Source organism: Orcinus orca, chromosome 16 (genome assembly GCF_937001465.1).
Source record: "Orcinus orca chromosome 16, mOrcOrc1.1, whole genome shotgun sequence".
NCBI classification, from domain to species: Eukaryota; Metazoa; Chordata; class Mammalia; order Artiodactyla; family Delphinidae; genus Orcinus; species Orcinus orca.
In genome coordinates, this window is record NC_064574.1 from 13,864,292 (window position 1) to 13,887,727 (window position 23,436).

A 23,436-nucleotide genomic window follows, 5' to 3' on the forward strand; every position below is an offset into this window, starting at 1 on the left:
GATTTAGTTTGAATATGCAGTCTTCAGATCCTGCCTTGTTACTTCACAATATATTGTATGCATTGCTCAGTACCATATAGTGGTCTTCAGAAACATAAATGTTAACAGCTCTGAAATAGTCCATGCTATAGATGTACAATGATTCCTCTATTGTTGGACTGTAAGGTTGTTTTCCCTTCTTCTTCTCTTTGTTTTTGGATAGTATAGATAATATTGCCATGAACATCCTTAGTTAGGAATCTTGAATCACTCTTGTGATGATTTAAGGTCCGAATGGGGAAGAGGAAAAACCCAAGCCCACACTGGACATAAATCGCATGTACGTGACAGTAAAGCTCTTTGAACACAGACAAGAAGGTCCTGGTGCCTGTCCCCTGGAATGCGTGCCAACACAAGACAGCAGTCAGGGACGTGCCGTCTAACGTGAAGATGCTCGGGGGCAGTGGGACATGTGGCGTGGGGGGGAGAAGATGGGCTCCTTCCCTGGTGCTGAGGGCAAGTGGTGTGGATGCTCCGAGGGCTGCAGTGTGTTCACTCACAGGGGTTTGTATCCGTTAGCTATCGTCCCAATTAAGCTGCATAACAAACCGCCCCCCAAACTCAGTTGCAAACAACAATAAGCATTTATTTCTTATTCTCATGTCTACACGTCTGCTGGGGTTCATCACATCCAGGCCGGGCCTGGCTTTACTTGGCTTCAAGCTAAGGGTTGAGTCCGGGTCTGTCCACGAGTCTCTCATCTTCCCAGGACCAGTGACACCAGAGGCATATTCTTCTCATAGAGAAGGCGGAGCACAGGAGGTCAGGACCAGCTGGGCAAGCACATTCAACCCTCTGCCCACATCCCATCAGGCAGAGCAAATCACATAACCAAATCCAAGTTCAACGAGACAACAGACTCCACATCTAGAGGGGAAACCTACAAAGTCACGTGACAAAGGGCAAGGATCCAGGGAAGGGAGGGTGAAAAATTAGGACAATGATGCCCAACAATGCAACTTCCCATAGGTGTGAAAATCCCCATCCTGGGCATATTTCCAGGGAAACAGAATTCTGGACGCGGGGTTTTGGAGCAAGTGATTTCTTTTCTCCCTGATGAAATTTCCACATCTGTAAAACAGGGGTAATGATGTCACATAAAATCATCTCACATAAGTTTGTTTAAAGTTTAAACAGTGAATCCCAGCAAAGTGCTTACAACAGAGGGGCAGATGTTAATATTAGCTATTAGCATTTCTGTTAATGCTCAAAGTTGTAGAAATTCCCTTGAGCATCTCGTTAGAGAATCACTCTCCTGACAATTTACATTTTCCTTTCTTTAATGTGAGGAAAACCTGATTGTCACGGGGTGGAATACTCCCTCTGAGGAGGGTGCAGAAGAAGGCGGGGCCCTGTGGAGTCACACAGTCCTGGGTCGCAGTCCCACCCCTGCCACGAGCAGCTGTGGATCTCAGCAAGTCACGCGGCCGCTCAGAGCCTGGCTTCCTCGTCTGTAGAATGGGGATCATCTCGGGCTCCTGTGTCAGGATGAAACTCGCTGAGGTAGAAAGTGCTCAGCGCAGGCCTGGCCTGTAATGAGTGATGCCGGCGGCAGAGAGAGCGCTGAGGGAGGAGTTGGGGCTGGGACCTCGGGCCTCGGCTCTGTACCCATCACCCGCGGGCCTGGAGGGGTCCCTCTGCCCCCTGAGCCTCACCTGCCCCACATGCAAGGAGGTGGCTGGACCAGTCAGATGTCCTGCATCTCTCCTGTGGCCTCTTATTCCGCGATCTGGGCACGGCCCACTGTGTTCAGTGAAGGACAGACGCTGGGCCGGGGCCAGGCTCCCCGAGGGGCCAGGGGCGGCCACGTTTAGCTCAGGCCTGGACGCATTTCTGCAACAAAGGCTGAGTTTCACAGGCAACATTTCCAAGGGGTTTCTTTCCTCACTGAGCGCCTCCTTCTCTCCGCGTGCAGGAGGGCGTTTAGACCTCTGCCTGCAAGGGCCTCTCGGAGAACAAACGGGAGGGTCAAGCTCAGCTGTGGTGCAGCCTCTGTTCCTCTGTCCTGTCGCTCGGGGGCTGCCCTCCCCTGAGTGATGTCCCCAAGGACCCCACATCCCACCCGGGACGGGCAGCGGAGCCGGCCAGGGAGCAGTGGCTCCTCCCAGCCCCGCCAGAAAGGCCCTCCTTCCCCAGAGCTGGGCTCCGCCGCCCCGGGGCTCCACCTCCCCAGCGAGGACCGTCTCTATAAGACACCTCTCCTCCCAGACCCCACCACCCACACTGTGAAAACCACGGACACTCACTAGACTGCACTCGGACTGATCACATAAATAACTCTTCTAAGAAGAACCTGGGAGTCGCGTTTAACTTTTAAAATGTGTGTTGGGATCTGTGGACGCTAATGAATCCCGTGCCTCCCCCGCTCCCGGTCCAGAAGCCAGAAGGAGAGATGCGAGGATCGCATGGGGGCCGAGGACACACGGTGTCTCTCCCGAGGCTGCTTTGGAAAAGGCAGCTTGACCTGGGGCCACAGACGGACTTCCTCGTGCGGCCTCCATGAACGGAATTCTCTCTGCCAATCCGGACAGGGAAGGACTGGAGAGCTGAACGAGCAGGTCCGTGGGCCTGGCTTTGAGCTCTGCTCGATGGCAGAGAAGGAACATTATCGTCTCCCAGCCTCAGGGCTTAAGAGCTGAGAACCACGTGAACTCAGGCCGCTGCACCCTCCCAGCCCGCCCGCCGCCCAGCCCCCTGCCAGCACCCCCGGGCCGGCACGTACCTGTGAAGCCTCTCCCGGCGCACAACGCGCTCACGTGCAGGCGTGAACACGGAGACTTGAAGCACCACGTGTCCCGAGTATGTGGGGAGCCCAAGTGTGAAACAGCGCCTGCAGAGAGAGCCCAGGACCCCCTCCAGCCCTGCCCTGGGCGCAGGAATTGCAGGAGGAGTGCTTAACCCATAAGTATTGCAGGAACAAGTGATTTTAATTAAGTGAACCACAGGGCTGCCGCCTCATCCATTAATACCTCCCTCTAGGGCACATGATGTGGAGCTGTTCCAAATTCTGAAAGGGCTGTCAAGTTACTCTCTGCAAATGAACTTGCTGAGACAGGATGACGAATGACGACGTGGCCGATCCCCACATTTCATCTCTGCTCAGAGCTCCTCCTGCATCTTGTGTAATCAGGTCTCGGGTGTGTTTCCTGACCGGGGGAAGGCTCGGGATTTACCCGGGATTACCAAGCAGGGGCAGCGGGACTGACACGTGGAGGGGCCCAAAGCTGGCCTCCAGCCCAGGGACCCACCCCTGGGCTGACAAAGGAAATGCAGGAACACTGTTTTGAGGAGGCTGAGAGGCAGTTCTCAGGAGGAGGAAACAAACATCTGTGCATTCCTGCTAACCAGCTGCCTGACGTTTTTATGCCACTTTCGCTGATCTGCACCGGATCAGCCCTCCTGCTGGCTTATGGTGGTGAAATTCCAGTCATTAGAGTGAATGACTTGGTCCCTCCGCTGGTGTTCCAGACTCAGACTCAGCAGCACTGGCTTGATGAGAGACCGGCCACTCTCCCCGCGCCTCAGCCAGTTGGGCGGGGACAGGCCTGCTCTGAACCCAGGGGACAGTCAGCACTGCAGTAAACCACTCCTGCCTCTTTTGCAAGGAATTCCTAGGTCAACGTTAGACCCGTAGTTGTGACTTTGGTTTCAGCTCGGTGAGTGACACATCTTGGCCAATTAACTGTCTCAGTGGCAGCTCTGGTCACCTTTTCCCATGGACCTCATCTCAGATATTGATGCTGAAACAGTACAGTAACATGTCCCCAGGTGACAGTAAATGGCCCATTTTACTAATAGCTTCATAAGCCCCAGGTTATTTTTATTGTAATTTGCTAGTGAGCCTATTAAGAAGAGGCAGAGTCAGTTCCGGGCCATCAATGATTTTAGTTTTTAATAACTTTATAATAACTCAGAGGAGGCCGAGATCAGTCCTCAGGAGCGCTGAGTCAGTGGAGAGCTGGCCTGGAGCAGGCCCTGGGCTGCCGGTTTGCACGAGTCCCCGTGGCGTCCCACACACAACCAAGGCGGTAAAGGACAGGCGTCTGCTCATTACACGGGCTGCGGCTTCTGGAGGATGCGATCGACCAACTCAGGCTCCGCCTGATGCATCGTCAATAGGCCATGATGCTGCCTGGAATCACAGGCGCAGGCAGAGCCCAGACCTTCAGAGCAGGGATTCCAGCCAGGGGTGATTTTGCCCTCAGGGCGTATCGGGCAGTTTCTGGAAATACTTTTGGTTGTCAGAACTAAGGGAGGGAGGCTCCTGGGATCTCATGGGTCGAGGTCAGGGATGCTGCTAAACATCCCACGATGCTCAGGACAGTCTCCACCACAAAGAGCCATGTGCCCAAAGTCAAGCTTGCTGAGGTGAGACACTTTGATTTACAGCCACAGTGAACATTTCATTCCATCGTCTGGGTGTCGCCAGAAATGATACATGGCTGGAGGCCTGGCTTTTCATCTGAGTATCCTTGGCTTCGTGCAGAACCAAAACCATGCATAAATCAATTCCCCAATTTGCTCTCTGACTTCTTCCTATTATAATTTTCTCCTTCACCCTTTTATTTTTCTGTTACTGGAGAAAAGGTGAAAAAAAATCAAATAGGCTGAAGAGTCACTACAAATTTTATTTTCCTCAGTTAAAAAGAAATAATTTGGAAGTGACTTGTGGAAAGCAGAAAACTGATGAAAAAGTAGTCATCAAATAGTGGAGAGGAGCAAAGAAAAGTCTCCAGATGAGAGCTGGTCGGTCACAGGAGAGTCACCGCCGCCAGAGAGGAGCTGGGGGCCCGGGGAGAGCGGGGCTGAGCTGGGCTAGTGCGCAGCTTCCCAAAGGGCAGATCGAGGCAACTTAGCAGGGCCTCACATCAATTCCATGAGTCTCAACCAGCATTTTAAAATGTGAAATAACAGAATTGAGTAGAAACTATCAAAGGGTATCACTTACAGTGAAAGTGAATATTGTTTTGTGAAATTCTAGCTTCCTATATCATGTGGGGGGGGGGGGGTGTGGGCGCACGCACCAGCCTCATTGTACAATAGATTTCTTCTCATGGGTTGTGGTCAAAACAGGTTGAGAAACACTGGACTGGAAGGAATGATGGAGGATCTGGAGAGAACGAAGTATCTGTAAGGAATTTTGCAAGTAAAAAGAACAAGGAAATTATTAACTCTGGGGAAACAAAAGATGCAGAAGAAAGAAAATGCAGCCGTATCACAGAAATGGGTTCTGCAGTGAATAACATCTACCTGGTCACGTGACATAAATGCTGCTTATGACGTAATTAAAATCATGATTAGCCTGTGGAGGGTGGTGGGAGGTGGGGTGCGGGTGGAGGAGGGATGCTGACCCCTCATCAAGGGTGCAGACATTTGAAAGACACCAGCACAGCTTGAAAGCTCCACCAATAGCTCACTCTTACAAGACCTGGAAGAAACTTGCAGATACGGCTAAAGGAATACTGTAGACGTCTCTGGAAAGAGACGGGCGGGGAACAGACAGATTCAACAGTGTTTGATTTGGTCATCATGTATCCATTTACTTAAAAAGGGGGCTGCACAGGCAGGGGAACAGGACCAGTGAGGGTGTGGTGGGGTCTCTGAAACGAGTCCGAGGATTGAAGTGGCTTTTGGTTCCATCACTTACAGCTGTGTAACCTCAAACCCGTCCCTTCCCAGGTTTTGACTCCGGGTGAGCAGTCTTTAAAACAGAGGTCGGACCGAATTATGTCGACCTCTCCTTCAGCCCTGTGGTCTGCGTCTTGCTGTGAAGTAGCCCGGGATGCTGAGCACGACTCGCCTTGTCTCTATGTCAGGTAATGTCGACGCCATGCGCACGAGGCACAGAGCAGGCGTCAGGAAATGTGTGTGGGTTCCATCGGTGCTGGTGGAATCGTGGGCAGCCTCTGCTCCCCATGCTGAGTGAGGTCCTGTAGCCACGATTCACGGGACTGCTGATCCCCACCCCCATAGCAGAAAGGACACTCTCCTAAAAGGCTGGTTTTCATGCCCCTGGTGGTAGAGGAGATGATCTCAGGAGCCCACAGAAGGGGCAGAGGCAGCTGGCTGTCCCTCGGTATCCATCATCCCCTTCCTGGAATATTAGAAATCCCCATTTTCAGCTGCGCACATGGCCACCTAGGCTGTAACTGAATCTCCTATCCCATCTTGCAGGTGTATCCTCCCAGTGCACCTTCAAACAATGAATACACCCCCCTGCCCTTCTCTCCTCCCCTCCTGCCTGATGTGACCTGCACTCCCTTAGACCAGGTGGACAAAAATAGGGTCCAAAGGAGACAGAGCAGCGAGACAGAAGAAGGTCAAGGTCAATCCCGTTGGAGCTGCCACCCAGCCCTAGGCCTCGATGCCAAGGCTATGCCTCGGGAGAGAAACAAACTTCTGCCTCATTTAAGCCACTGGTATTGGGCGGTATTGGCAATGGCCAGTGAGCTTATGCAGCGATAAGAGAGAGAGTACATTTTTGCTTTAATTGTTATTTTTTCACTTAAATGTGATTTAGGGGGGAAATTCCAGCTTGTTCCTCAAACCTGTGATTTCATTAAGATGGGGGATTAGGTTAAAGTAGGTAGCACAAAAATGAATGGATTTATTTAAGAAAGCTAGGAGTTGGTCTGGCTTAAAGGTAAATATTAAATAAGATAACAGCGTGGACGCCACAGTGAGCAACAATTGTGAAGGTGCCCTTGAGTGACCCAAGCTTGGGAAGCACGGTGCCCGACAGGAACTGACTTCTGTTTGGTGGCTCCATGGGTGGCCTGTCCCTGGAATCCATGTCCACTTGGGAAAGGTGACGTGAGGGTGTGCTGGGAGCAGCAGAGCAGCCGGGTGAGGGGTCAGAGCACAGATGTCCTCTCAGGACAGCACAAGCAACCTACATCAGCCCAGAAAACACTGAGGCCCCCACAGGCGCTGTCCCAGCTCCTGACACCGTGGGGGGCACAGCACGAGCCACCAGGTGCTGGGCTGGCCTGACTCCTAGAGCAGCATCTCTGAGCACCTGCCGCATCTAATGCGGCAGATGCCTGCTGCAGCACCCACTTTGCTGTGCTGCGGCCCGACCTCTGGGGGTCCCTTTCTGAACCTGCTCACTAAGGCCTGTGCTACAGACCCTGCAGGGAAGCCCTGTATCCCCACGCCCTCCGCCCTGGCCCCTCCCCCAGTTGCATCCGCACAAAAGCTTCTTTGTCCCCTAGCGCCTGACTCAGATGCACACTGGCTTTTGGTTTCCGCAAATGCCCACCTCCGGCTTTGGGTCAGAGCATCCACTGGTCTGGGGCGGTGGGTGCGCCCCAGTGACCCCGAATTCCTGTGCGATCCAGCAGCCCCCAGGAAGCCTGGGCCCCACGGAACCCGAGAGGGTCCAGAAGTGGACCAGATGCTCCGTAGACTGTAGATCGTGAGAGGATGACATCTCAGAACAGTGGGGAGGATGAACTACTCCTTTTTACTAAACGTTGCTCTCTCCCCAAGCTTAAGGGGACATGGTGTCTTTACTGACTGTGTCTCACACTTTCTAGGGAGCAAAGGGAGGCTCCCCAGAGGCAGTGATCTCCACCTTCATTCTGGCTGGAGATTATAAACCCCTTCATGTACATCCTCAAATGTGCAGGCACCAAAGCATGTGTTACATCCAGCTCCGCGTGACCTTGGGGGGTTCTCTCACTTGTGTCCTTCACCTGTAAAGTGGGGACAGTGCCACAGGGGCAGCTGGAACCCGGGAACCACTGCCCTGAGGGTCGAACTGAATTTCTCTAAAGAAGCTGGTGTTTGTCAGCGGCTTGGGGTGAGCTGATGGTGAGGAAAGGGAAGAGGGTTCTCAGGGACCCTGGGGAAGCCCTCCCTGGCGCCCTGAGACCTCTCCTAGGGGCAGAGGCACCAGCCCGCTCTGCCTTCCCTCTGGCTGGCTAAAGCCCCTCCGTAAAGGTCCCCATTGGGTGAGTCCAGCAAGCGGGGTCGGGAGTTCCAGAAGCCCCGGCCTCACTCCCGAAGCCCTGGTCCACGTCCACCCTCATGCAAGCCGCTCTGCTCACGTTCTCAGGAACAGGCTGCGGGAAGGTTTCCACGGTTCCCTTGTCTTACAGGAGCCCGAGCTCGGGGGACGCAGAGCTCAGGGTGGCAGGAGACGCCCCCAGATCCCATCTGCGAGGACAGCACAGTGTGGCTTTCGTGGATGAAATTAGCAGCCTCAGCAACAGGAACGAGTTTCTCCCAGTGACCGAGACGTTGTTTGGTAGAGGGATCAATAGATGCGTGCAAGCGTTCCACGTGCTGTGGAGGGGCCTCGGGCGCTGACAGATGATAAATGAGAAAATTAGAGGCTTCAGGAAAATGTAAATATCATCCTTTGTAAGTCTGTCCCTTGGCAGGAAAAAAAAATGTTTCCCCAAAGCAACGAGGCCCTTCTATTCTTTTCCCCACCAGGAAAATGCCCGGGACTGTTTTACATACTTTCACTTATCTTGAGTTCCTACCAGGGCCTTGGCAAAATGTGGGAGGGAAAGGCTGCAGTTTCAACTGATTTTCCTTTAATTCAGTGTTCCTCAAACTCTACTTCATTATCACCCCTAAGGAGCCATTTCAGACATTTTTCTCCTAATTGCCCCTCGTGAAATTTTAATACTACAGAACTACCAGACAATGGTTTATGTACTGTAGGTACATCTGTGTGTTTATATAAGAGAGTAAGATCCTATCATGCCCAAGAACCAAGTTTGCCCCCCTGGGAGCAGTATGGCCCTGCTGTGAGCACACGATCTCATTCATTCATTCACCCAAACACGCAACACGTATGCACCTGGTGCCTACTCTGAGCACTTGGGACTCAGCCCTGAGCAGAGCAGGTAGCCCTGGTCCCGTGGAGCTGACACTGTGGCAGGACGAGGGACAGTGACAGATCACAGGGGGAACAGGCACCACACCCGATGCAGGTCGATGCCATGGAGACGATGAAGCAGAATAACGGGAGAAGGGGCACAGGGGTGGGTTCCAGGTGGGCCAGGAGGCCAGGGAAGTCCTGGCTGATGAGGTGACATCTGAGCTGCAGCTGGAAGGAAGGGAGGGGGCGGCCTGGGGTTTGTGGGGACAGGGTGTTGCAGGCAGAGGGAACAGCAAGGGCCTCCCGGAGGGGAGAGGAGGGATACGTTTGAGGAACAGTGAGGAGGCTCGCGTGGCAGAAGCCAAGTGGGTGAAGGGGAGCGAAGGGGAAGATAAGTCTAGAGACGCGACAGGTGGTGGCCGGAAGTGGAGACAGATCACCTCAGGCCTGTGGACCACTGTGAAGGTCAGCTTTTCCTCTGAGGGAAGTGAGAGTCATTGAAACAGGATCTGGTTTATATTTCAACTGGATTGTCTGGCCAAAAATAGGTTGGGGGGGAGGGGGGAGGGCTGGAGCAGGGGGACTGGGGGGTGCCAGGAGGAGGTGATGATGGCCTGAGCCAGGTGACCACAGTGCAGGTGGTGGGAGGGGGTCAGATGCTAGTGAAACAGGTAGATACAGGTAGAGCAGGAAGGGTGTGCTGCTGGATGAGAAGGGGGGAAAGGAGTGGAGGACAACTCCCAGGGGCTGGCCTGAGAGCCGTGAGGATGGGGCTGCCATATGCACGAAGCTGGGGCAGGCTGGGAGGAGACTGTGCCTCCAAAGAGTTCCTCTGCTGACTGTGAGAAACAGAGCGGAGAGAAGACAGAGTGAGTGAGGGACACTTCTCTCCAGATAGGTCCAACTACATAATTTGTGTGGCCCGGGCAAAGGGACAATGTGCTCACAAGCAGGACCCAAATGCCATTAAAAGTCCTAAAATTAAGCTTTTTCTTTTCTTCTCCGGTCTGTCTCTGGAGCTGTCACGGTGTTTGTTATTCACTGTATAATGGACATGAAGGGGCCTCACGGGCCTCACAGGTCAGGCCCTCACAAGAAGCAAAGGATAGAAGCAGTTTCTGAGGGACTTCCCTGGTGGGGCCGTGGTTAAGAATCCACCTGGCAATGCAGGGGACATGGGTTCGAGCCCTGGTCCGGGAAGATCCCACATGCCGCGGAACAACGAAGCCCGCGCGCCACAACTACTGAGCCTGCACTCTAGAGACCGCAAGCCACAACTACTGTAGCCTGCGTGCTGCAACTACTGAAGCCCATGCACCTAGAGCCCGTGCTCCAACCCCGCTTGCCGCAACTACAGAAAGCCCGCAAACAGCAACAAAGACCCAACACAGACAAAAAAAAAAAAAAGCAGTTTCTGGGCCGGGTTATTCTCACGAGCAAAGTCTCTAAAGTGGCTCCTTTTCAATAGTGTTTTTTTAAAGAAACGTGTTGTCATGACAATTGTTAAGACTGATGAAAATTATCAGCGGAGCAGTAATGTAAACGTGAGACCCTGGACTCAGCCCTTCACCAGCCTACAGCAAGGCCCCGCCCCTGCCACGGCCCCACGTCCTAAACGGATCTGCCTCCAGCCTGGCCCCACCCCTGGCCTGGCCCTGCTCCCAGCTTGGCCCCGCCCCTGTCTTGGCTCCAGTCCCACGTTGGCCCCGCCCCCACGTGGCCACACACCCTAAACTGGCCCCACTTGCAGCTCTGGCCTCGCCCCTGCCTTGGCCCGCACACAGCATGGCCCCGCCTCTATTCAGGTCCCATCAGGGACTTGGAGCACCTATTTTTAGCTATCGCAAACCCTGTCAGTTTCCAAAGCCTTCAGAGAACATTTTGATGTCCCGTTATGAGCAGATAATCGGTCCAGACTCCTGTTCCTTAGTTTCTGCCATAGCCACCTCACCTCCTGCCCACTGTCCAGTGTAGTCGGGACAGGCGGGTTCATTAGGGACTCACGGAGGCCTGCTGACGCATGCTCTTCAGGGAGCTCTGGGCTGTGGGCCCCCAGCGGTGAAGGAAGCTCTCAAAGCTCCCTCTTTCTGAGATGACTGCCTGGTGGCCGGTCTCAGGGATTCCCGGAACAAGAGGACGTGGGTGAAGAACAGACTAATGGCAGAAATACCGAACCCACCGAATCGCCCGTCAACACGGAGGGGCTAAACCAGCTGCGGTAGACGTGCCTGAGAAACACTGCGCACAGGGAGGAATGAGGCAGAACGTGGTGACACAGAACGGACGTGGACAGATTCCGTGGGAAAAGGGAAAGTGCAGAAGGGTACAAACAATATAGAAACACATACACATACGTATATACACGTACATATATGTATGTATTTTAAAACCCACAGTTCTATGACCTATACACATCTAGGTAAAAACATTTATTTCCCAAAAGCCTTTAGAGTTCACCTACCAGCCCAGAGCCCCTCCGACCCGGCCCCTCCCACTACTCCCTAATCCCCTCCCACCCCTCTCACCCTCTCTGTCTCTGCTCCCTGGAAATGCAGCGTGTTCTGTCCCAAGGTCTCTTCTCCTGCCTTTCCCTCTGCTGGACCAGTCCTCCTCCGGTAGCCTCCTGAGCCCTCCCTCTGCTCAACGCCACCTCCTCCAGAGGGCTTCCCTTACCGTCCACCCACCAGTTCCCTCCATTTCTTTACCCTGCTCTGTATCCAGCTGTTCATTTTCTGCCTCATTCGGTAGAATGTATGCTCCGTGGACGTTGTGCTTGGCACAGGGTGGGAACTCAATAAGCATTTACTGAAGGAATGAATATTTAAATATTTTATCTGGGTGTCCGTATGGACAATTGCATAGAAAAAAACCCTGTAAGGGTTTTCATCACACCTACTGATAACAGTGGTTACGTGTGAGTGGCTGGACACCAAGAGGTCAATAGTGACTTGGGCCTGTTTCTGATACTCTGATGTTCTTACAGAGGGAATATACTTTGGTACTGGTTGTGTAATGAAAAGTAACTTTTTTTTTTTTTTTTTGCGGTACACGGGCCTCCCAATGCCGTGGCCTCTCCGGTTGCGGAGCACAGGCTCCGGATGCGCAGGCTCAGCGGCCATGGCTCACGGGCCCAGCCGCTCCGCGGCATGTGGGATTTTCCCGGACCGGGGCACGAACTTGTGTCCCCTGCATCGGCAGACAGACTCTCAACCACTGCGCCACCAGGGAAGCCCGAAGATTAATTAAAAATCAATGTCATGCAATATCGACTTTACAACAGAGAAAGAATTTTCAGCTTCCTTGATTGAGATATCTGATATCAAGCACTCTGTCATCCCAAAAGAACCAATTTCACAGTAACCAAACAAATTTTGGTGCATAAATAAAAGTAACAGTAATAACCACGACATCTGCTCCTCCTGCCAAGTTATACGGAGCTTTGCTGATTCCAAAGGACTTTCCTCCTGTGACCTCCTGATTTGACAACATTGGAGAAAGTTGGAAGAAGTTTTGATTATTGTCATTATCGTCATTCCTGTTTTGCCAAAGAAGGAAATCCAGTGACTTTGTCATGGGCAACTGTCAAAGGATTACAGGCCACTTTTCACCACCCCCTTCTTCATGCGACCCTGAATTGCTCAGCCCCGTGGCCCCAGGGGCCTGCTACCCCGGGCCCAGCTCTAGGAGAGGCCCGTGATTGGTCTAACCAGTGAGCTCACGGCACGCCCCCTACCTTGACTGGCTCAAGGGGAGGCACCTGCCCGGGTGGGCAGTGGGCTGTGAGGAGATGTTTGCCTGGACTCGTGGGCTCCTCTGAGGTTCGCTCTGGACAAGGGGGCTGCGGAGGCAGCTCTCAGAACCACGGCAGCCTTCCCCCACTACCGGGAGAGAAGGCAGTCTGAAATCAGCATTGACCCTTGAGAGAGGGAGGAAACAAGAAAACTTCGGGGAAACTGAGCCACAACCTGATCCAGTCATTCCAGAATCCTTTTATCTCTGGGATTTCCTAAGGCTTGAGCCCATAAATCCCTGTATTGTTCAAGCCTGTTTGCATCGAATCCTCTGTTCCTTGCAACGCCAAGCCATCTGTCTATTTGCTCAGAGTCACACAATAGGAAGTGGGAGATGATTAAACCAAGGCCTTCCCTCGCTGACTCCTCGTGTGCAAGGCACACGAAGCCAGCCTGGTTCTTGAAATCAAAACGTCAGACTGAAGATCCCTAAAGGTCACCTAGCACAGCCCCGTAGGCCAAGGAAGGGCGGGAAGAAGTGACCAGCCCAGGTCACAAGGGAGGGGGCGGCAGCGCTGGGCCTTCTGCCGCTGCTGCTTGTGTGTCTAGGTGAGCACAGTACAGGAGACCACCTGACACAAGACAGCCTGGACTCCATCTATCAACTCGAAGTTCATGTCTGCACTCCCAAAATGAAGAGACAAATGTCCACAGCCCTATAGCCCATGTAGCAAGAGACCCTCCTCTGCCCCACAGACCTGACAGTCCCAATTGTAAATCGGAGGGTGACTCTAGTATTTGTCTACCTGGTATTTTTTCTTTGCTAAATCAGATGAGTTAATCTTTTTTTATTTGCTACTGTGTTGCTTGGGTGTAGATCTGCAGGGCTTGGCTAAGCACTTGTTCCCATGTACACAAAAAAAATTTTTAAAGGAGACACAAATGGAGAATAGATTATGAACATACATTTTATTCTCTCCTCACTCCCTTTCAGACGCTGATTGGGGTTTCCTTTCCGTTGCTGTTATCTGTTTGTTTTGGTGATCGCCTGTCTCCTAATTTCTCCTAAGGCAGGGACACGTGGACTGACGTTTACCCTCTTGGGGACCGTGAGAGGCAGACCCCAAATTGGATTCTGTGGGGCGTGGTCACTGTGCAGCACTTGGGGGCAAAGAAGCCGGGAACCAGGCGAGAGGCTGCAGCTTTGTCAAGGTCCATGTCTCATCCGGGTGACAGTTCTCTCTCCCAGGGCTTCTCCTGGTTGAATTCGCTCATCAAGGTAACAGCAGCCCCTTCAGGTCTGTGCGGCTCTTCCAGGACAGATTCTGTGTTGAATTTTTATGGTAAAAACGACTGCAACTTTAGGCTGTTGTAAATGCCTTTCGGTTTCTGCTGAGCTATTGACAGTAAGAACTTATGTGAGAGATGTTCAGCCTTTACCCTCCTTCCAAAGCGACCTGGATGTTCCCTCACCTCTGAATCCAGCCAGAGCAGTGTAAGACGGAAAGCAATTTTCATAGTTGAGTCCTTGGGGGAGGGGAAGTCATCTTATAACCAATTTTTAATTAAGAATACAATGATGCAAAACGGACTTTAAGGAAAAATTATAGAAAGATCACCCATGTCGTTACAGTTACAGGAGGGTGTCATTAAAACTGGCAGCTTTGGAAGCAGGGCGATCCCTATTCAAATCCTGGCTCCATCACGCACCTGCTGTGTGACCCTGGGGAGGACACCTACGCAAGGACATCACTTACCTGACAATATCACTCACCTGAGAGGTCACTTAGCTTCTCCGAACCAGTTTCTGGCAGTTTGAGGATTGTTATGAAGGTTCAAAGTCAAAATGAATTTAGCCCTTGCTTCTCCAAGTGTGGCCTGCAGACCAGCAGCATCTTCATCACCTGGAAGCTAAAAATGCAGACTTTCAAGTCCCATCCAAGACCCCCTAAGTCCGAATCCAATTCTCACAGGATTCCCCGGTGGCTCATGTGTACGTGGGCGTGAGAAGCTGAGAGATGAGGCAGCGACCAGGCGGCCAGGCACCCGGTGAGGAGGCCAGTGCAGCCTGGAGACTGACGGAGGTTCGTACCACGTTGTACTTATTTGTCACGTAACAACACTGTTTCTCGCGCTTGAGTTTTACAGTTTTCATATTAGTTCACTTCACAGTTTACATAAAGCCCACTGAGTAGCTACACGCGCCTCACCCCCTGTTTCCCATCCTGATTGTTCTGGGCATTTTGCTATTAGAAAATAGGACCCAGTGAGCAGCCTTCTACATAGACCTTTCCTTTGGGAGAACCCGCCCCCCCAAAAAAAACCCACAAAAGAAAACAGGGAGAGAGAAAAAGGGAAAAAAGAAAGAAAAAGCATCCATCTGTCCCTCTAGAGTCCGGGGACTGGAGTCTTCTTTACTCATGTTATCAGTGAAGGGAGCAAACCATCCTCTGCTGCATCTCCAGGGCCATCAGGGCCACAGAAACAAGGCCCTCCAGGTGGGTGCAGAGCTGCGAGGGCACAGGACGTGGCAGGCGTGGCAGGGCCACACCATAGGGCACAGCTGCCCCCTCACCTCCTCAGGGCGAGGCTGCCCCTCGGCTGCTCAGAACCAAGTGGACAGAAGCGCGGATCGCTGGGGGCTCGCGCTTTCAAGGCCCTGTGACAGCGTTGCGGTTACAGTCACCTTTCATGTTGGGAGTTCAGAGCCCTTTCCCCTCACTGATGTCCTGGCTCTTGGGGATGATAGACTTTTGCATTAACGAGCAACTCGATTGCAGGGAAACCTGGTGTCCTCACGTGCTCAGGGCAGGGCCCCTCTTGGGCCCAGCGGCACTGCAGGCCATGAGTGTCCCCTCACCCTTCCCATCCCCGGTCAGCAAGGACAAGGACGTGCAGAGCCCGGCCACACCCCGGGCCTGCCCTTTCTTCCACGCAGGGCGCCTGCTACTCCGAACCCTGCTTGTAGGAGGCAGGAATGTACAGTGGAGAAAGGACAGCCTCTTCAATAAGTGGTGCTGGGAAAACTGGATAGGTACATTAAAAGAATGAAATTAGAACACTCCCTAACACCATACACAAAAATAAGCTCAAAATGGATTAAAGACCTGAATGTAAGGCCAGACACTATCAAACTCTTAGAGGAAATCATAGGCAGAACGCTCTATGACATAAATCACAGCAAGATCCTTTTTGACCCACCTCCTAGAGAAATGGAAATAAAAACAAAAATGAACAAATGGGACCTAATGAAACTTAAAAGATTTTGCACAGCAAAGGAAACCATAAACAAGACCAAAAGACAACCCTCAGAATGGGAGAAAATATTTGCAAATGAAGCAACTGACAAAGGAGTAATCTCCAAAATTTACAAGCAGCTCATGCAGCTCAATAACAAAAAAACAAACAACCCAATCCAAAAATGGGCAGAAGACCTACATAGACATTTCTCCAAAGAAGATATACAGATTGCCAACAAACACATGAAAGAATGCTCAACATCATTAATCATTAGAGAAATGCAAATCAAAGCTACAATGAGATATCATCTCACACCAGTCAGAATGGCCATCATCAAAAAATCTAGAAACAATAAATGCTGGAGAGGGTGTGGAGAAAAGGGAACACTCTTGCACTGCTGGTGGGAATGTGAATTGGTACAGCCACTATGGAGAACAGTATGGAGGTTCCTTAAAAAACTACACTATGGAGAACAGTATGGAGGTTCCTTAATAGAACTACCATATGACCCAGCAATCCCACTACTGGGCATATACCCTGAGAAAACCATAATTCAAAAAGAGTCATGTACCAAAATGTTCATTGCAGCTCTATTTACAATAGCCAGGAGATGGAAGCAACCTAAGTGTCCATCATCGGATGAATGGATAAAGAAGATGTGGCACATATATACAATGGAATATTACTCAGTCATAAAAAGAAACGAAATTGAGTTATTTGTAGTGAGGTGGATGGACCTAGAGTCTGTCATACAGAGTGAAGTAAGTCAGAAAGAGAAAGACAAATACCGTATGCTAACACATATATATGGAATCTAAGAAAATAAAATGGTCATGAAGAACCTAGGGGCAAGACGGGAATAAAGACACAGACCTACTAGAGCATGGACTTGAGGATATGGGGAGGGGGGAGGGTAAGCTGTGACAAAGCGAGAGAGAGGCATGGACATATATACACTACCAAATGTAAGGTAGATAGCTAGTGGGAAGCAGCCGCATAGCACAGGGAGATCAGCTCGGTGCTTTGTGACCGCCTGGAGGGGTGGGATAGGGAGGGTGGGAGGGAGGGAGACGCAAGAGGGAAGAGATATGGGGACATATGTATATGTATAACTGATTCACTTTGTTGTAAAGCGGAAACTAACACACCATTGTAAAGCAATTATACTCCAATAAAGATGTAAAAAAAAAAAAAAAGTGGGGGAAATGGGGCTGCTCCCCTCCCGGAGCTGCTGCCCATTTACATGAGATTAAAACCTGCAGACAAAGCTCTGAGGGCAGGAGTTTGCCTTCTAGAACTCAGACGAGTAAATGAGTAAGTTACCGAGTGTGCGCAGGGGTGGACTTGGGGTGGGGAGAAAAATAGTGGGGAGCGGGGCAGGGGTGGGGGGGGAGGGGCAAATGGAGACGGGGACCAGGAGGTTCAGGGGAGGGGAGGGGGGAGGGCGCTTCTCACTGGCTAAGCGGGGGCTCGAGTCGGGATGAGGTGGACTTGGGCCCTGGGTTTCCTCTGAAGATTGACCTGAACAGAGACAAAGGGGGAAATGAGAACAGCCTGCTGGTCTGCAGGGAGGTGACGGCAGAGCAGCACCATGAGAGAACAGGGAGGGAGCTGGGGGTCTTGTCAGCGCCCCCTTTCTGCCCACCTGGAGAATATTCTGTGGTGTTGCTGCGTATGCGGAGTCTGAAGAATCCCAAGGATGCCCCACAAGCCAAAGCATCTCCCTTAGCCTCTTCCCTGACTCAGCAGAGGGAGAACCTGGGGCCACCACCTTCTGGAACATTCCCTCCAGAGGCAGCTGCAGGTGGATTCTCATTTCATAGGAGGCAGCATCCCTGAGAGGTCCCACAGAGGCCACTGATTAAACGCCACCAGGGGCAGCTTAGCCACAGCAGGGCCAGCAGGATATACGGCCCCTGCTTTCACAAACACCTCGCAGCCTGGCTCCCTGCCCTCGGGCGAGTCACTCTGGAGTTTAAGAGTAATTACGAGTAGTGTATCCTTTTTATAACCAGTTCCCCTTTCTCTCGGGTGCTGAGGTGATTCTGGGATAAAAGCATCATGAAAACGACTGGAGGTCACTGACACAAAGCAGCGGGTGAACCTGGCTTCACAGAAGGGACACCTGAAGTGAAGCAGGAAGAAAAGGCCACCCTTGTCTGCCTCCAAATGCAGGGGCGGGAGGAGAAGAAAATGCCTCCCAGGCCCCAGCTCCCCTGCGACTCCTTCCAGGGATGAGAGCCCTGGTCAGTGTCTCCGTGACTTAATGAGTCCTGAGCACGTGCCCTCGGGGTGGGCAGGGGACGAGGAAGGTCCTGAGATGAAGAGCAGAAAAATAAGATAGCGTTTCTCCAAGGCCCTTTGGAATTTAACAATAAAGAAGAGAACAAACGACCAAGGGTCCAGATGCCCCACGAGGGCCAGAAAGTGGGTGGTCGTGCTCCCAGCAGGGCAGGCGGGGTCCCGTCCCTTATAACGTGGCTCACTGCTCCAGCAACCAGATCAGAAAGAGAGACCAGCTATGAGATGCCACTTTCCCGTTAAAATCCTCACGTCCCATTTCTGCTTCTTCAAATAGAATGAAGTAAACATACAGCCCAGCTTCCTGCGAGCAGACTCTCTCTTTTCTTTTCTGTCCTTTTTTCTTTTTCTTTTTTTCCTTAATGACTTCTTGAGCAAGATCATTTACATTTACTGTGAATTTTATTCATTTATTCGAACCTGTTTCATTTACTTATCCACTATTTTCTGAGTAAATATTTATTGATCACTTTCTCTTAGCGCTGGGGGTAGAGGTTTGAATGCGCAGACCTGGTCCTTGCCCTCAGAGGGAAACTTTCTAGTAAAGGAGACACATTTACAAGGAAGTAATAAACAAGATTGATAAAGAAGGTGAAACTGCTCGACAGGAAATAAGCTGGGAGTTGGGAAAGAAGGGAATAGAGGCCGAGCTACACAGGGAGGTCGGGGATGGCCGCTCTGAAGAGGTGACATCTGAACTGAGATGAACACAGAAGGTTCCAGCAGGCAGAGGCCGGCAGGAGAGCATTCCAGACCAAGGGTACAGCATGTGCAGAACGGCCTGGGGGCAGGACTGGGCTAGACAAGTGCAAGGAACAGAGAAGAGGCCAAGAACTGGGAGCAACTGTGGGGAGTGGCTGGAGGAGTTTACACAGCGTGACACATCACGGCTGATTTCATTACTGAACAGCCGTTGACTGGCTGCCGGGCGGAACCCATGGTGAGGCGATAGGCTGATCCCCAGATCTCTAACATGCGTGATCTTGAGCAAATTTATCTTCTCTGAGCCTCAGTATCTTCATCTGTGGAATAAAGGAATCATGATCCAGGATTTTATAAGGTGCTGCCGTGGTGGAGCCCAGCCCGCAGCGTCTGTGTCTTTCGGTAACTATAGCAAGTGAACATTGACCTTCCCAGACTGAAGCCCACGACCCAGAAGGTAATTGAGCCCAGAATAACAAGGCCTTGGGTTGGCTAAGTACATGTGCTTGTCTAACACAGCCCCTTTCACGAGGCCTTCATTCCATCACAGCTGTTTGCAATTCCTCACAGGCACTCTTGAAAACAGGGCCGTGGCTTTGGGACTTGAGTTCCAATCCACGTCTCACCTGGGAAAGGCAGGCAGCTAATTCATGCGACTCAACCCGGAACAGAGCTGACGTCAAACGAGGTGGTAATGCTTGGGAGCAAACACCCGCTTTGCTAGTTCAACAATAATCCATGAAATGTTCTTAAATCACACACATTCACTTTCTCAAGCAATGGCTCCGTTGCTCCCACACCCCAGGCTGGGTTTAGTTGAAAACCTGACCCCCCCCCCCGCCAAGGGCGCCCAGTGGCAGCCACTTCTCCTTCCAGGTGGAGGGAATTCGGATGTGACACGTGAGGCAGCAGACAGACAAATCCAGAAAGGGGGGCACCCACGGGACCACTGATCCTGGAATCAGCAAGGGAGGGGCATGAAAAGTCAACTGAAGAAAGCGGGTCGCGTCGACCAAGAGACTTTACAGACTTCACCACATGCCGGGCAGCCCTTGTTTAAATCCTGATTCTGGAAAAGCAACGAGAAAACGGCGTCTGTGAGACAATTGGAGGGACTTGAACTTCAGAGGTGATGAGGAAGTTGCAGCCGCCTTAGAAAACATCCACATGACGTCCGGGATTTGCTTTCAATACGTTGCGGGAAAGAGGGGAGAGCTGGAGGGGATGGGGCGGGTCCCGGTAATTGTGGAATCTGGGTGATGGGTACGTGGCGGTTCATCATATTCTGGTTGAAATATCCATAATAATTGATTGTACTCAGTTTATTATGTGATTGCTGTTTACTTGGGGAAGAACTGCACGACACTGCAAAACGCACAACAGGGATCTCCCTTCTGTCATTTCGGCTCCTCCCCACGTGAACTCGTGGGAACAGGGCATTTCCCCCGGGCCTGAGCCGTGACTGTACACGTTCCCGCTCCTTCTGCAGACAGGACTCTGGAACCTTCGACCAAGCCCCGCCCGCCGGGGAGGGATTTTATTTACCCTCCATCTGAAGCTAGCAGCTTCCTCATCACAGAAGTCCACTGGCTGACGGCGATTTTATGCAGAGCGGAGCACGACAGCCGGGTCCTGTCACCCAGCTCTCAAGTGAAGATCCAGGGGTATTTGCAAGCAGAAATAATGGGCCGCTGCAGCTTTTTAAAGAGACGTGATTTATCTCCGGGACGGCATCCAGGCCGGAGCTGCTGGAGGACAATCCCAGGCTCTGGCCGGGGGGACGTTGTTCATGCCTCGGCGGCCTGTCTGCAGAGGGGGGACAGCGAGGCTCCGCCTGCCGGGGTGACCGGGAGTGGGGGTGACCTGCGCCGGGCAGAGAAACGCACCCCACGGAGGGCGGAGATTTGGGAAATTTCTGTTGAATTTGAACCACATGATGGTGAACTGGGTGACTCAGAGTCCAGCTGGAACGTCTGCAGGCAGAATCACGTGGTTTGGGCGCCTTCATTTCTCTAGAGCAGGAATGTGTGCTTGCGAAGATGCAAGTGACGTACCTTTGATTGAAAACAGCTGCACACAAGTGCAAGCCTTTTTCGCCAGTTAACTGGACTGTGCCGACGCCAGGTGTCCACCCAGGGCCCTTCTTTCTCACTAACAGGACCCTGATGGCCATGCGCTCCAGCCATGGCCAGCCCCCCAGCCGCTGTGCCCGTGTGACCCCGTTCTCGCCCCGAGGTGGAGGCAGGCGGCCGCTGGGGATCCTGGGAAAGCGCGGCTGCCCCGATTCAGCCTCTTCCTCCTCTCGCCGCTCCTGCTTCCCTCCTGGCGGGGGGCAGACATGACGCCGAGGAGCAGCGGCATCCGCAGCCACAGGGACGCTGCAGGAAAGGCGCAAGCCGAGGGCGGAGGCAGAACGGCGGAAGGAGACGCGCTTGGTGTATCGTGCAGCCCTGCACCAGGCCTGAACCGCCGCCCCCTGGCCTCACTGACCCGGAAACAGGCCAGTCACCCTGGGTTAAGCCACTGGAACTGGTGGAGTCGAGCCGAGCGCAGTCCTGGCTGGAAGCGGTCACAGCTGGCCCTTGAGAACGGCGGCCCTGAGGTCCGCTCACCTGTGAACTGGGTTCACAGCAGTGGGGGTCCCCAAACTCATTTGTCCTAGGATGGAGACAGAATGCAGCATCACGGGACACCCAGCGACCCCCTTCACGGGCCAGGTCAGCCGACGCTTTCAAAAATAAACCCAGAATTAGGGAAACTTCTTCTGCGCCCGCCATCTGAATCCTTCCAGACTCTCTGGAAGTGTGATACCTGCACGTTCCCTTCGTGGAGAGAACGTCCCCCGTGCATCCTCCAGCGTCCACTTCCCCTTCTTGAATGAACAGAACCTGATCATCATTTGAGAATTCGCCTTCCCACCTCAGCCTGCGTGTTTGGGGTGGGCTGATGCAGGATCCCAGGCCTGGCCAGGGGGGGACTCAGTGATGGGACCTAAGCTCAGTGACTTGGGGCTCTCGTGGCACCTGCTCTTGTCCCTGGACTTGAACCTGAGCGAGTGCAGGGCAGGAGCTGTGTTGGAGCCGCACGGGGCGCCTGCAGCCCCTGGGCCCCAGCGGAGCCTGGCGGGAGCCGGCGCCGTGGTGGGGGTCGGGGCCACTCAGCCGAGTCCAGGGGGCGGCGTGTGACACGCAGACCCGGCTCTGCCTGAAGACCAGGCACCATGCACCAGCCTGTTGATGCCCTCGGCCTGAGCCACCCGAGCCAGGTCTCTGTCCCTTGTCACCGAGAGAATCCTGCAGGAAAAGATTCCGTTAGGGGCAGGGACTTCCCTGGCCGCTTGGGAAACCTCCAATGTCCAGGAGGACATTTACACCTGCTCAGTCTTTTCCTCTGCGAGGCTTGCCCTCTGCCACATGGAGTCATCTTCTTTGGCTGAATTCAGGGAGCTGTCAGGGAACCGTAACTGGGGTTGGCTCTGCCCACTTCTTGCCAGGAGAACACACTTGGGTCTGTTTTAGAACCTGAATAATATCATCGTGCCCTCTGTGTGCAGAAATGGAGTGTTCTTACTTGAAGAGGGAATTGTGGGCACCTTGACTTTTGAGGTTTGTAAGCAAGCAAGCCTACCTCGGACCCTTGTGCCGGGAGGTCAGAGGCTGTGGTCGCAGCTGCTCCGTGGCGCCCTTCCCTGCATCCCAGCATCCAGGGCTCTGCCCCATCCCTTCCCCGGGTCTCTCAGCTCCCCCTGTGCCACCACCAAAGGCTCTATTTCTGGGGATTAAAAAGGCGGGGATGACGGGGCAGCTCTGTCTGCAGAGCTCCAAGGAGCAGGGGTCTTGGTTGTCTTTTTGTTAAATGGAAGCCGCTGCCTCCTTGAAGGGGCAAAATGAGCTGAGAGCCCAGACATGGTCCCCTGCAGAGGCGCCAACAGGAGAGATGCAAACGCCTCTGGGACTTGCCTCAAGGATCGACCCTCACAAACTGCGAGTGTCAGGTCCCGGCCGAGCCTGGGTGGGCTTACTCCTAACAGCCCCTCTGTTTCTGTCCACGGAATAACCTCCGCTGACGGCCCCTGGCCGCTTCTGCAGTCGCTGCTGCTCTGCTTTCTGGGGGCCCCTGTCCACTTCAGGCCTTGGGGCGGGGTCCACGTTCTAATTCTAGAACTCGGTGCTTCACGGGCACCAGGCCTCTCCCAGCCTGGGAGCAAGGGGTCCCTAGAGCATCACACTCCTCCCCTTTGAGCGGCCTCACCTTATTCCAGGCCCTATAATTTATGGTTGCCCAAAGATGACATGTTTCCCTGAACTAAGGCCTGGCCCTCCCCCTGCAGACCCCGCGACTGTTATATTACCTGCTCTCTTTGCTTGTGGCATTTGTTATTTTCTGCAATTGTCTTGGGTATTGATGTATTTACCTCCTTCTCTATTGTCCGCCTCCCAGACTAGAACACTAGCTCTCTGGGGTCGGGCTGCCTCTGCCTCCTTCTCTCTTATTTCCCTGGAGCCCACGGCAGCGGTCGGTACCCAGAAGGAGCTCAGTGAATGTGGGATTACTCAGACGACTGACAGAAGGAGTGAACACATGAGT

General features: G+C 52.8%; 1 long non-coding RNA gene across 2 annotated transcripts; it reads right to left on the reverse strand.

The window, feature by feature from the left end:
* Positions 1-604: 604 nt before the first annotated feature.
* LOC125960261 (uncharacterized) lies at positions 605-3,013 on the reverse strand. Of its 2 annotated transcripts, XR_007472151.1 has the most exons (3): positions 2,762-3,012; positions 1,695-1,872; positions 605-1,517 (listed from the first exon to the last, which is right to left on the reverse strand). It is a non-coding gene; the product is annotated as an uncharacterized LOC125960261 (long non-coding RNA). The 2 variants fall into 2 exon arrangements; XR_004484926.2 differs by lacking the exon at positions 1,695-1,872 and having other exon boundaries at positions 605-1,110; positions 2,762-3,013.
* Positions 3,014-23,436: the final 20,423 nt, after the last annotated feature.